The sequence below is a fragment of the Botryllus schlosseri genome, chromosome 12, assembly GCF_051294905.1.
Source record: "Botryllus schlosseri isolate E-star chromosome 12, Bs_hap1, whole genome shotgun sequence".
In the NCBI taxonomy this organism is placed as follows: Eukaryota; Metazoa; Chordata; class Ascidiacea; order Stolidobranchia; family Styelidae; genus Botryllus; species Botryllus schlosseri.
The window spans coordinates 3,837,775-3,849,372 of NC_137247.1; the positions used below are offsets into that span (position 1 = coordinate 3,837,775).

The 11,598-nt window shown below is 39.4% G+C and overlaps 1 long non-coding RNA gene across 1 annotated transcript; it reads left to right on the top strand.

Moving 5' to 3' along the window:
* Window positions 1–5,263: 5,263 nt before the first annotated feature.
* LOC145452466 (uncharacterized) lies at window positions 5,264–8,094 on the top strand. The gene is made up of 2 exons (XR_013919384.1): window positions 5,264–6,553; window positions 6,903–8,094. It is a non-coding gene; the product is annotated as an uncharacterized LOC145452466 (long non-coding RNA).
* Window positions 8,095–11,598: the final 3,504 nt, after the last annotated feature.

Genomic DNA, 11,598 nt, shown 5'->3' on the forward strand with positions numbered 1-11,598 from the left:
TGAAACATGTTCAATGGCTTCACAATATTGACGGAGACAGCACAGTGAAGATTGTAGTATGCTAATTCGAAACAAATTATAATTTTGGTAACACTGGGTATAGTCATTTTCACAATATCTACCATTTAGCCATCTCAATAACGCGGTGTAACGTCTGACGGACATCGAAATCTCGGGGCAAGAGTAATTCAGACTCCATCGATTTCAGAATTCAATAGCAGCGTCGAGGACTCGTACTTGCAACGTTGAAAATGATTCAGAATACCGCCATGAATTCGGATCTGCAGAATGGAAGATCCACGTCCATTACAGACGACGCAAACAACGAAATGAAATTACACATTAGCTATACACGGGAGCTGTTCTTTAAGTGGCAAAGAAACCCGTGTATACATTGGTGATTTTAAAATGAGAAAATAGTATCTTTCATTGCCCTATTGAATGTTGTGCAACTATTTACACGTTGCGTCACTTTCCGGTGATATATGCGTATTCCGTATGGTGCGTCAGAAAATTGCATCTACTACAACAAGAATGTATACGTCCGAGTCACAATTGTTTTGCCAGCGACGTGGGCATATGTATGGACTACCTGTTCGTCATCTCAGACTGGAAGTTTATGGTTCCACGGGATTCCCCAACAAAACTACACTGACGCAGATGGGTCGGAGTATATACGGCAACTTCTCTAGTCGGCGGGCCGGATATAGGAAAATTGGATACTTATTGTCGGGCCGGATTGCTGGATTGATACATTATTTGCCCATTTAGCCACATATGCAAGGAATAAATCGTATTTAATGAATGTATTTTAACAACAGCAATGTCACGTCAAAGCCAATTCTCTTCGATAATGACGAAGACAATGTGGATTTGAGAGAGCATTGTCGTACAGGCGCTACCATGTCTGCTTCTCTTTGATCAATCAGCATACGGTGCAAGATTTCAAGGCGTTTTGATAAGCCCAGTACGCGTTACCCCAAATTTACCATGATGTCAATTCATTAGGGTTGAGTGGGTGGCGAGATAGCGTACTGGTATAATCCACAGCTACAACACCAATGGGTTGAGAGTTCGAATCCGACCGACATCGACTCCAGAATTTCTACCTAAGTGTTGGAGGTTCATCTAGGCTACTCCTCGCCATCTCATCTGCATACGCGGTGTCTTACAAAAGCCTAGAAGCAGGGCCGTAACTGTCGCACCCCAAACCCCCCAATCGGGAAGGGGGCGAGCTCGAAGGGGGCCCAAAATTATTACGTGAATTAGCATAAATTATAGAGTATTTTATGAAAATTTATGCAATTTTGAAAAAAAAAATTCGCGCTTCACGCTTGTACATGTTTGATGTAATTAAATGTATGGTTAATTTTGATTTTTGATGATTCACAGGTGCGCACCATTTGTTTTGAAGTTTTACAGGTCCACGAGGCCTGAAAGGTCGAAAACCATTGATCTAGCAAGCGATATTGACCGAGTTGCAACGTTATAAGCAGGGTTGCCATACCGTCCTTATTTCTAAGATTTGTCCTTATTTTGAAGGTCCACGTCTTAGAAAACTCAATTGTCCTTATTTCTGAGAAATGTCCTTATTTTCGACTTACGTCGTTATTTTGTCTTATTTTCAACCATTACTGAACTTCGATCGTTTTCCTCTGGTATCCGTGTCGCTTAATATTCTAAAATTATGCTTTTGCGTAGAGATTTTATGACATCATAAATGAAAGGAACTCTCGTGACGTGCACACCACAAGATTTGACTTCTAAGTGGTGAGATAGATAGGACAGTGACTGGTGGAGTGGTGGTATAGCAGTTTCGTTTGTACCACGCTATCGTAGCGGACGTCATTTTAGCAGTAAACAGCAATACCAGATTCCTGCTGTTTGGTCTACAGCAGAATAAGCTCAAGCTGTGGGGAAGGCAGCATTTAATGCGTAGTGAAAAAAGGCGCAGTGCAGTCGACACATTGGTTAAAAAGTAGTAAAGCTATAAATCATTGATAAATTAATCGAACTTATATTGCACTTTCACGTATAGTTTTAGCTAATAGTAAGGCTAAATCTAATTAGTTAAAATGAGCAGGTGTAAAAACGTTTTTCGTGACAATTATGAGAGAGAATTCAAAGGTATCTAACGAAGCTTAGAGGGCGAGTGATTCTCACATTGCAATACCTGCAATTGTGACATTAACCTGGAGGCCATAGGAAAGACCACTATTTCAATTCATATTGATACTCCAAAACACAAGATGTGTGTCAAAATGATTAATTTTGTCCAACCGATGAATAATTTTTCCACACAAGTCGATCAGCACCAACGACCACAGACTACAAGGCAGCTGCTGCAGAGGGTACCTGGGCATATTGTCGAACACCGGCGATCATTCCTCACCAACGACTGCACAATTGTTGAACAATTGTTCAAAGCAATATTCCCCGATTCCAACATCGCCAATGGAGTTCTTGCTCCATACGCTCAGCACATGATTTTGTCTCAACTTTTTCATGCTAATCTAATTTTTCGACTGTCCTTATTTTTGGGTCCATGTCGATGGCAACCCTGGTTATAAGTAAATTCCGTAATATTACCAACAATAAATAATTGTGTAACATACAATCAAAATGGATGCGAAATTGTTTAAATCAGAGATTATCAGGTAACCTTAGCTTCGCGCATGGCGACAGCCACTACACCGAAATGATTAGGCCTAGAATAATTTGCCTTGTCGAGAATAGTTCATGCATCCCACTTAACGGTCATTTATTATTTCGCTGTTATGGAATCGAATTTATAAGTACATACATATGCACTGTAAAAACTCGAAGCTATGTTAATGAATCGAAGCAATCAGTTTTCTGTTTGAACGGTGATGCTGCTTCGACACATAATGTCATTTTACGACTGACCGATATTTATTGTACGGAATTTAAACGACAACAAACCGAATAAAAATCCAGACGCCATTTTGTTGTCTTTTCTGGTGCATCGATATCATCGAGCGTACGCCGCAGTTAGAATGTCGCTGTGCGGCAGATGTGGCGCCGCCATTTTCAAAAAGCAATATTAGTTATGCTGGTGCGAAAAATGATCGAGACGACAGATTTCGCGTCGTCGGGAGAGACCGTTCACTCTTTCATTTGGGTGCCTTGGAGTCGACTTTTATCGAAATACGACAATCAAGTCTGTGCCTACAGTAAGAGCTCTTGCATACTATCTAAATAGTACATCGAGCTTGAGCGATATCATCCACTCGATTATTCGAAATTGCATACCGGTGTCGTCATATTTTGTGATAAGATTGTTGAGGTGCAATGTTTTTCCACTTCTCTACTAGTTGCTTACGATTAAATCTGACCAGTCTTAGCCGAAAGTATTCGGAGTTGATTTCAATAGTATTATATCAATTCCAATATCAATATCAATCTTTCTCAATTTTGAATATTTCAATTTTGTTCCTCAGTCAAACTCCGGTTAGAAATTCTTGGGGTACATGTTGCTGTCCAAAAACAGCGACATCAGTTGGATTCTAGTGCATAACTAAGTTCTATTTTCGACATCACTGCAATCGATATCACCGTAATCGTCCGACGAATAATCCCGATCTGTGAATAACAAGGTTTTATGCCGGTAAAAGGAATAGGATACTATCAATCTCAATCAATGTAATTTTTTTGATTGCTTCGAAAAATTCTTCCATCCACAATAAGTCATCTATAGCGTGTTTCGAAGATTCATTGCTCTTGGTAATTTCACCGAGTGAGCATACCAACTACGTGTCGTCGCATCTCTGAAGAGTGCCGTAAAACAAATCACATTGATATCTACGCGTCTTACTGACAGGAAATTTCCGCGCGTTTTAGATTTCTTCTCCCCACGAAACCATACGTTGGAGTCTAAATATTGTGATGTAATGCCAACCCCTAGATATTAAAAAGAATAGTTGGAGATGGCGAACAAGACCACTTGCGTTGTAATAGCCGAACAAATATAACCAACAACTAGCGGGGCTAGAAGTTAATGCAGCGATTCGTTGAGAGTTATACGAGATGCTTATGATAAATCGAATATGCTCTTCTGCGTAACGTGTTGAATGAAGTCCGATTCGACAATTACATATTTCATGATTTTAGGCGTATGTTCACTATTACCTGAATACGTATGTTGATATATTATTCTTTGAAGAATTAGAATTGACCGGGGAATTGAACCGTGGTATAGCAGTAGCATAAGCTGTATACTGCTGCACCTCAAGTATTCATATGTTGCCATTAGCGCCAATATGTTATTGAGTACTTTTCAACCTGTGGTGTGGTCCGCACTTGTGTGGATGACAAAATCTGCAGTGGGGGTCACAAACGGTGTTATAATGGATGTGGATGTGGATGAGGATTGCGGAGCCTTTTCACTTTTATTTCCGAAATGGAATAATTCAAATAAGTGTAATATGATATTAGGTATTGAGGCTCCCTAACTTCTGTCGTTATGACGCATTTGCAAACACTTGTTGGACGCCCCACTAAACATAGCTTTTGATTACATTTTGTCTCGCACCAGCCAGAGTGAACTATTATTATGACATAGGGGAGATGTGGTACCGATGGATCACTGGGACCGAAAATACTTGGAGAATTCTCCTTGATAATTCCATGATTACACTCCGTGAATTTTTCTACAATTGCATACTGGCAGAATCCGGCCTCACATACAAAAAACCACGACGTTCGCGAGTTATGCGGTTTCTGACAAATGTTTCTGTTTTGAGGGGTGTAAAACAACTTTCGATCGACGCATACATTTTTCTTTATCACCTTCAACACGAACAAACCAGCAATCATTTTTCATGTAAAGTGTAGGGCTTGTATCAGGCTATATATAATGACACATATTCTTTTATTCAATATATTCCTTGGGTGGAATTTTTTCGATTTATTTATTAAATTCATACAACAGCCAAATCAAACGAAATAGTTGCAATAACAAACCATGCAACAACTGAAACATGCCTACACACAGTAACTCTTTATGTAATAATTGCCTTGTGAAATTTTATTGCTATAACGTGGTATTAAGAAGTCACAATGTCGATTTGCAGGGAAAATGTAGGTACCCTCAAATTTGTAAGTTCTAGCCAGGATCGAAACGTGATTTTATGGCATTATTTAAGTTATAAATAATTATATTTTTTGGCGGTTGCGGCCAAACATTCTTCTTTGGCTTGATGCAGACTGGACTATATTGCACCACAAGAAAAGTTGGAACATTTTAGTCAGGGATATATAGAACTCCGGGATGGCTGACTGCGTCAATTGCGTCATCGCGGCATTACCTAAGTAGGTCCGGATTCACGCATTCAGTTTTGATGCACGTTCCAGGCAGCCGCTTCATCTGTGTGTAATTTCAAGTTTTTGAGAGCGGTAGGGGCATATAATATTCATGTTTATGTTCTTATATAAAGCTATAGGTTAACTAGGTTATGAGATGTTCAGGTAGTCTGAAACTTTGCGATATTAGCCCTATTCCTTCAGCAGCAATTTAACGGTATGCCGGTACGCCGGGTTGGAATCCCGGTACGTTTAGCGTAATATCTTTGGTGTACCGGTCATTTACTCGGCTTCGGAATATCTCTGCTTCTGTAGTATCTTATGTAACATGTTTTGCTGCGCTGATAATCGTGAGAAAATAACAAAATGTAGAATAATTAACGTTAACATTGATATCCGCAGTATGATTTAGATTACGCCTTGCGGTATGTTTTTCATTTACCGGTATGTTATGCGAATGTATGTCACCATACCATCCAAGGCTGTACATTGTACAAGTACAAGTGTACATTTACACTGTGCCGTGTGAGCTATTAAGGCGACCGTTAGGAGGGATCTTCGTCAGTTAAGATCTTGTGCTATAGATTAATATGTGAATATGCAGGTAGTGCTGGTAGCCTATTGCAGGCTTACTGGTATTCCAGATCATTGCTTGATTATTCTTAGTAAGAATTGGAGCCACTGAGTACACTACCGATGTGCAAGATTCAAGAGGCATTTCAATTAAGGATAACCAAACATTTGAATCTAATACAAACACAACACGTCAAGGTCGTTGCAGTTGTAAGTGTCCATAACAACTTTTGAATCCAATCTCTTGTTACAGATACTATTCATCAGTTACATGTCTAGTAAATCAAGACAGTTATATGTTTGTTAATGAATGGCACCTTAATGCTACAGTACTGGAATTATACTTCAACAGAAATGCACTGTTGTGAACTGCCAATGGCTGACTTCCAGTACAGTATATGGCCACAACATTTTTTGACCATTTGCTCTTACTGAAGCCATGAAGATGCCCACTCCCTTGAATGGATAAGCCAACACAGTCGTCAGGACACGATACGACCCTGAGATACGGCCTGTCTTTACCATATAAACACTTATAGCCTATAGGCTATAGGCCTGTACGACGAAGGAAGAGAAAACTCTGAGGATTGCTTTCAATTTGCAAGGTTTCGTCAAATCGTCGCAATAATGCATTGGAGCTCTCCTCGGTAGGCCAAAGGTAAGTTAGGCTGATTCTAGTAATACGTTATTAAATGAGCGATTTACATTAATCCTGATGTGGTTAAAGTAGTCTGCGTTGCTACTCAAGTAATAGTTGAATTCCCGGGCGTACTGGTATTTAAACTTCCTCAAGTAGCTGTAGAAAGTGAAATGCCTGCAAGGTACTTGAGTTTGGAGATGGCTGCTTCAAATTTACAAGATTTATCTTCGAAAATAGGCAACACCTACTTGAGTACTACAATGAAGTAGAAGTTCTTCACTATAGAACAACTCTGCATACATCTATATATATATTCTTAAGGTTAATTTGTGTCTCTGAATACATCATTTGTTCATTTTTGTTGCAGATTCCGGAAAAACAAACGCGATGTTCCAGCATTTGCATCACGTCAACAGTGGATATCCTGATATATTATACTGGGCACATCCCATTGAAATCTTGGCAAAGGTGGCCACAATCTGAATATTTGGATCTCGTGCCTCCTCACCGAGATATTTTTTTTTGACATGGAATCATCTATCGCTCTATCGGAAAATCTGCAAGACAATGATACTGAATATTTCTTAACTGATAAATGGCATGAAATGCTTCAGGACGCCCATTCGTGATGTACCGTTAAGCCATGGTTGTAATTTCTTCACTGCGGTCATGAATCTATTGCTCGGTGAACAAAATATCAGCTGAATTCAACAACTGGGTCTACCGAATGCTTCTCAAATTGATAATGATATGTACCAAACTTCTACCCCCCCCCCCCCCCCCAGGCTGCATTTGAACCTGAAGAGAAGTATCAATTGTGTGTTGATTTCTTGATCAACTTTCATTGAGTGACATAGAAGATGACAATGCTGCTATCACAATTTCGAGTCCTTACAGGCCGTGCTATCATTTCGTTATTGGAAATGCTCCATGGTAGGGGTGCATTTAAAATAAACTGTGTTAGAAACACAATGATTAAAACATGCTTTAAACAGTGTTTTAAACAAAGGCCTTTTGAAAAAAATTCTTTTTAAGTTGTAAAATTATGTCATAATTGTGTAAATACTTTCCAAAACATGTGTTGTATGAGCCTACGGACGATTACCACCCGATATAGCCGACTAATATCAATATGGAATGGCTGGAACCCTCAAAATAGTTGGTTCAACAGCAATAGCACATATATTTCGTCAAAGGAGCTATATTCACACTATATTTTCAATTGTCAATGTCAATCCAATATGACGTCACTGTTGAATATTCTTGACGTCATCGCTTAAAAAAAGTATGTTTTATACAAGGGCCTGGTTTTAAACATGTTTGTTTTAAATGCAACCCTATACTTCATGGTAATTGTCGATTAACGCTAATTGAAATGGTTGATTTAATCAATCCTATTACCGCCCCCCCCCCCCCCCCCTTCCCAGCTGCAAGGTTTCAGACAATGGCTTGTAAATAGGTAGAACACGCTGATATTATTCGTTATTCACTCTGTTATTTATGGCCTGATGCAGATTATATGATGTGTAGAAATTAAACACATTCATGATTTACTGAAATTCAGAGTTGTCATAGTTTACTTGGTTGGCTATACAGCAGTGTCATACTTTACTAGGTTGGCTATACAGCAGTAAGGTTGTGATATGGGAAGAATGTCTAGCTTACTCACTAACTATTCTGCAAAAGGGTGAGGATCATTATTCTAGAAACAGCTGTATCGCTAGCTTGCAGAAAAGTGGATATTTCGAGGCAGATTGCAGGTAACTTTCTGGACCTACTTAGGTAACGGCCAAAATGAAGTCAGCCATCCCGGAGTTCTATATATCCCTGATTTTAGTTATTTTTGTTTTTGAGAATATGTCTCATAGGTCCCCGGGTCGTATGCTTTTGGACCCACCGGGTGAGGACCGATGATCCGTTCGAGAAACAGATTTTTAACGTTCATAAACATTTTTTGAAATAACCGATATTCATCTATATATGCGCAATAGGTGGAGCTTGAATCAAAGTGTTGAGCGAGAAAAAGAACTGCTGTTATCGGCTTCACATTTTGGGGCCAGAGATCATTTTCCAATTTTGATCCATCGGTAGCACATCTCCCCTCATCAAAAGACTGGTTCGAAAGCGGCTATAAAGACCTGAGCATCCAAGAACTAACAATTGTAGTACAAAACCTAACAATCTATTCAACTGAAAATGGCTTTAGTGCGCTAGTCGACACAGAAACGCGGTTGTCTTCTTGGTGAGAAATTAAATTGCCTAATGCGGGAGATTTGGAGCAAGAAGTTGCGCCTAACTGGTCTGACATTGCCAGAAATATTCAGAAATACTCATTGATGAATCGGCAGCCAACTTGTTGGATATTTCAGCAAAACGTGTTATATCTCTTCATTTCATTTTTGTGTGAAAATATTCGGCTGGTTAGTGCGGATGAAATTTTCGCAAAATTGGAAGTGCGGACGGTTCTCAGAGAGTTTGAAAAGCACTGCGATATTCGAATGTATTCAACAATCGCGATAATAACGATAAACAGTGCGCAACTTATGTTAGCTAGCTGCAACGAAGTCACCATGTAGGCTATCATAGAAAAATCCATATCTCAATATCCGTCGAAGTGTTTGGAATTGTGGTGTTATACAAAGAGTTTTATACATCAAATAATAACTATAAGCAAACCGATAACTTCCATCCCATATCTCTTTATTTTCAAGGAATTTTCATTTCATACTTTTGCATACCTTACTTACTTCAATTTCTACAAGCTCTTTAAGTGTGACCGCACCATCGTATGCTTCAAACATGTCAAGAATTTTCCTTGCGCTCATATCAAGCATGTCTCCCTGTTGCAGACACTTTCAGAATGCATGTTTCAATCTTTCGAGGAGAGCATCAACATTTTCTCCGTTTTAGAAAAATACATTTATTGGAAAAGTCACACCAAATATGATATTCGCATAGTTTGGTAGGCATATATATATCGCAGTTCAGAGCTTCACTACTTGATAAATACCCCAGCATGCCCACTTGCAAATCTTGTCACATGGAGACTATGAGTGTTATTTTTTAGATTTGAGCGAACTTTCTTTGGATCAGCATGCACACCAGATTATCGCTGAAGCAATCGTTCGGTTTGTCCAGGCACCGAGAAGTTGGATGTACACAGATGGAAGTCCGACTAAGTATGACTGGTGCTCAACAATACTACAGCCGGCTTCCATGAAGTTGAGAATTCAACCCGATGACCATCATCAATTTTACAATTTGCTCAGATTCTAAGCAGAGGGAGATAGCGATACAGTGAAAATATAGGAAGGAGTCAAAAAGACTTGGAATAGTCCTTCGTTGATTCCCCCAATTTGACCGACAAATAATAATAAATAAGATAAAAATTAGATATTGTTATGAGTTCTGATTTGCATTTTGTATTATGAGCTACAGATGATGTTCGGCACATCTTAACAGCGACTAACGAATCAATATTGAGTCAAATCTGTCGTAGGTTATTTTCATGTAAGATAGGAAGGCAGGTAGGCCTGCGTACGTGAACATGAACATCCAATTGAGATTCGGAGAAAAGTTGCGCTGCCTAATCAACCACTGCCGGTAACAAATCCTTTCTGTTCTCTTCATTTTATCTTTAATTTGAGACCCCATCGTATTTAGAGGGCAGTGTCTCTTTAAGAGCGGATTTACGCGATAGATCGGTCGATCCAACCGGCCGCGATCTTTAGGCCGTCTGTATATACAATCAACCGGTCCCTGTAAACGGTCAACCGTAAATACTCGGGATGTTACCATCCGGTCGTCCGTACTGTAGTTTCCAAATTTGTTGTTGACACTAGAATTAGTGTAAACACAACTGACTGCCTAGTATGTATCTAAATCATTACACAATTCATTAAAAAAAACGACCGTTAATCAATACTGATCTGGTTCAATAAATTCCCAAAGTGACCTGTCCGAGTAGCTGGGAATCGCTGCGAGTTACGTCAATTGGTGCAGCTGTCAGTAAATCCTCCGCTTTGACATTCGTTGATCCATTGGTATCATTGACTTTCATTGTATCAGTAGGCCATTCTTCACGCGCCAGCGTTAGATCGCACCCTTCTGCAGTTTGTTTAAACCTGTATGGGTCGGGTAATACATTGCAATTTCGCCAAGGAATTGCCATTTTGGAACATTTTACTTCATTTATCCGATGAAATGTGTATAGCGGCGATTACGAATGTTATTTGGTTAACTGTAGGCTATTCGATGTTGTGTTGTGACCGGTACTGATTTTAGGGAGTTAGTTTGCAATTGAACTGTCTGTCGCTTGTAATATATATTGTCCTTCTGAATCTTTTCTCTCTGTATGTTCCAGCACCGTGCATTGGACGAGTATACTATTGCGAATCCCGTTTACAGCATCTTCGTATTTAAACCAAGCTAATACTAAATATACATTAATCGATTTGGTTGGCTTGATTGTAGTTGAGTACAAGACCGCGATGCAACGTTTTCCGAGCCCAAATTAAGTAGATTTCAATTGAGCAGACTGCATGCGACCCCTGGAAATCGGCACTCATTAGGATAGGAGTGTCGCATCGAAACAGTGTAAATACATCTGCAACATGTATACCAAACGTTCAATGAAATCGTTGACCATAGAAGTGAGGAACCAATTCGTATGACTCATTGGCAAAATTTGGTATTGTATCACAACATATGAAATCGCCTGTAATGCAATAAGAAGATGGTCACTAATAGATCCTATTATCCTAGACATCCGCTGATATTGCGAGCAAATGAGCAACTGCCTTGATGGAAGATATAGGTCTTATTGGAAGTAATAGTTCTCTTTGGGTTTATGTACACAGCAGTTCCAAGAACTAAAATGCGAAATCCTAGTTGGTGTTGATCAATCCTGACATAGGGGATTTTGCACATCCTTTTACGTAACCCACTAATAATGGAAACTGAAACCACTATAGATTTCACCCAATTACTGGGAGCAAGCCACATTACCTTCGAGTCACAAGTCACATCGAATAATTTCTCATTTGAATCGAGTCAAGCCAAGT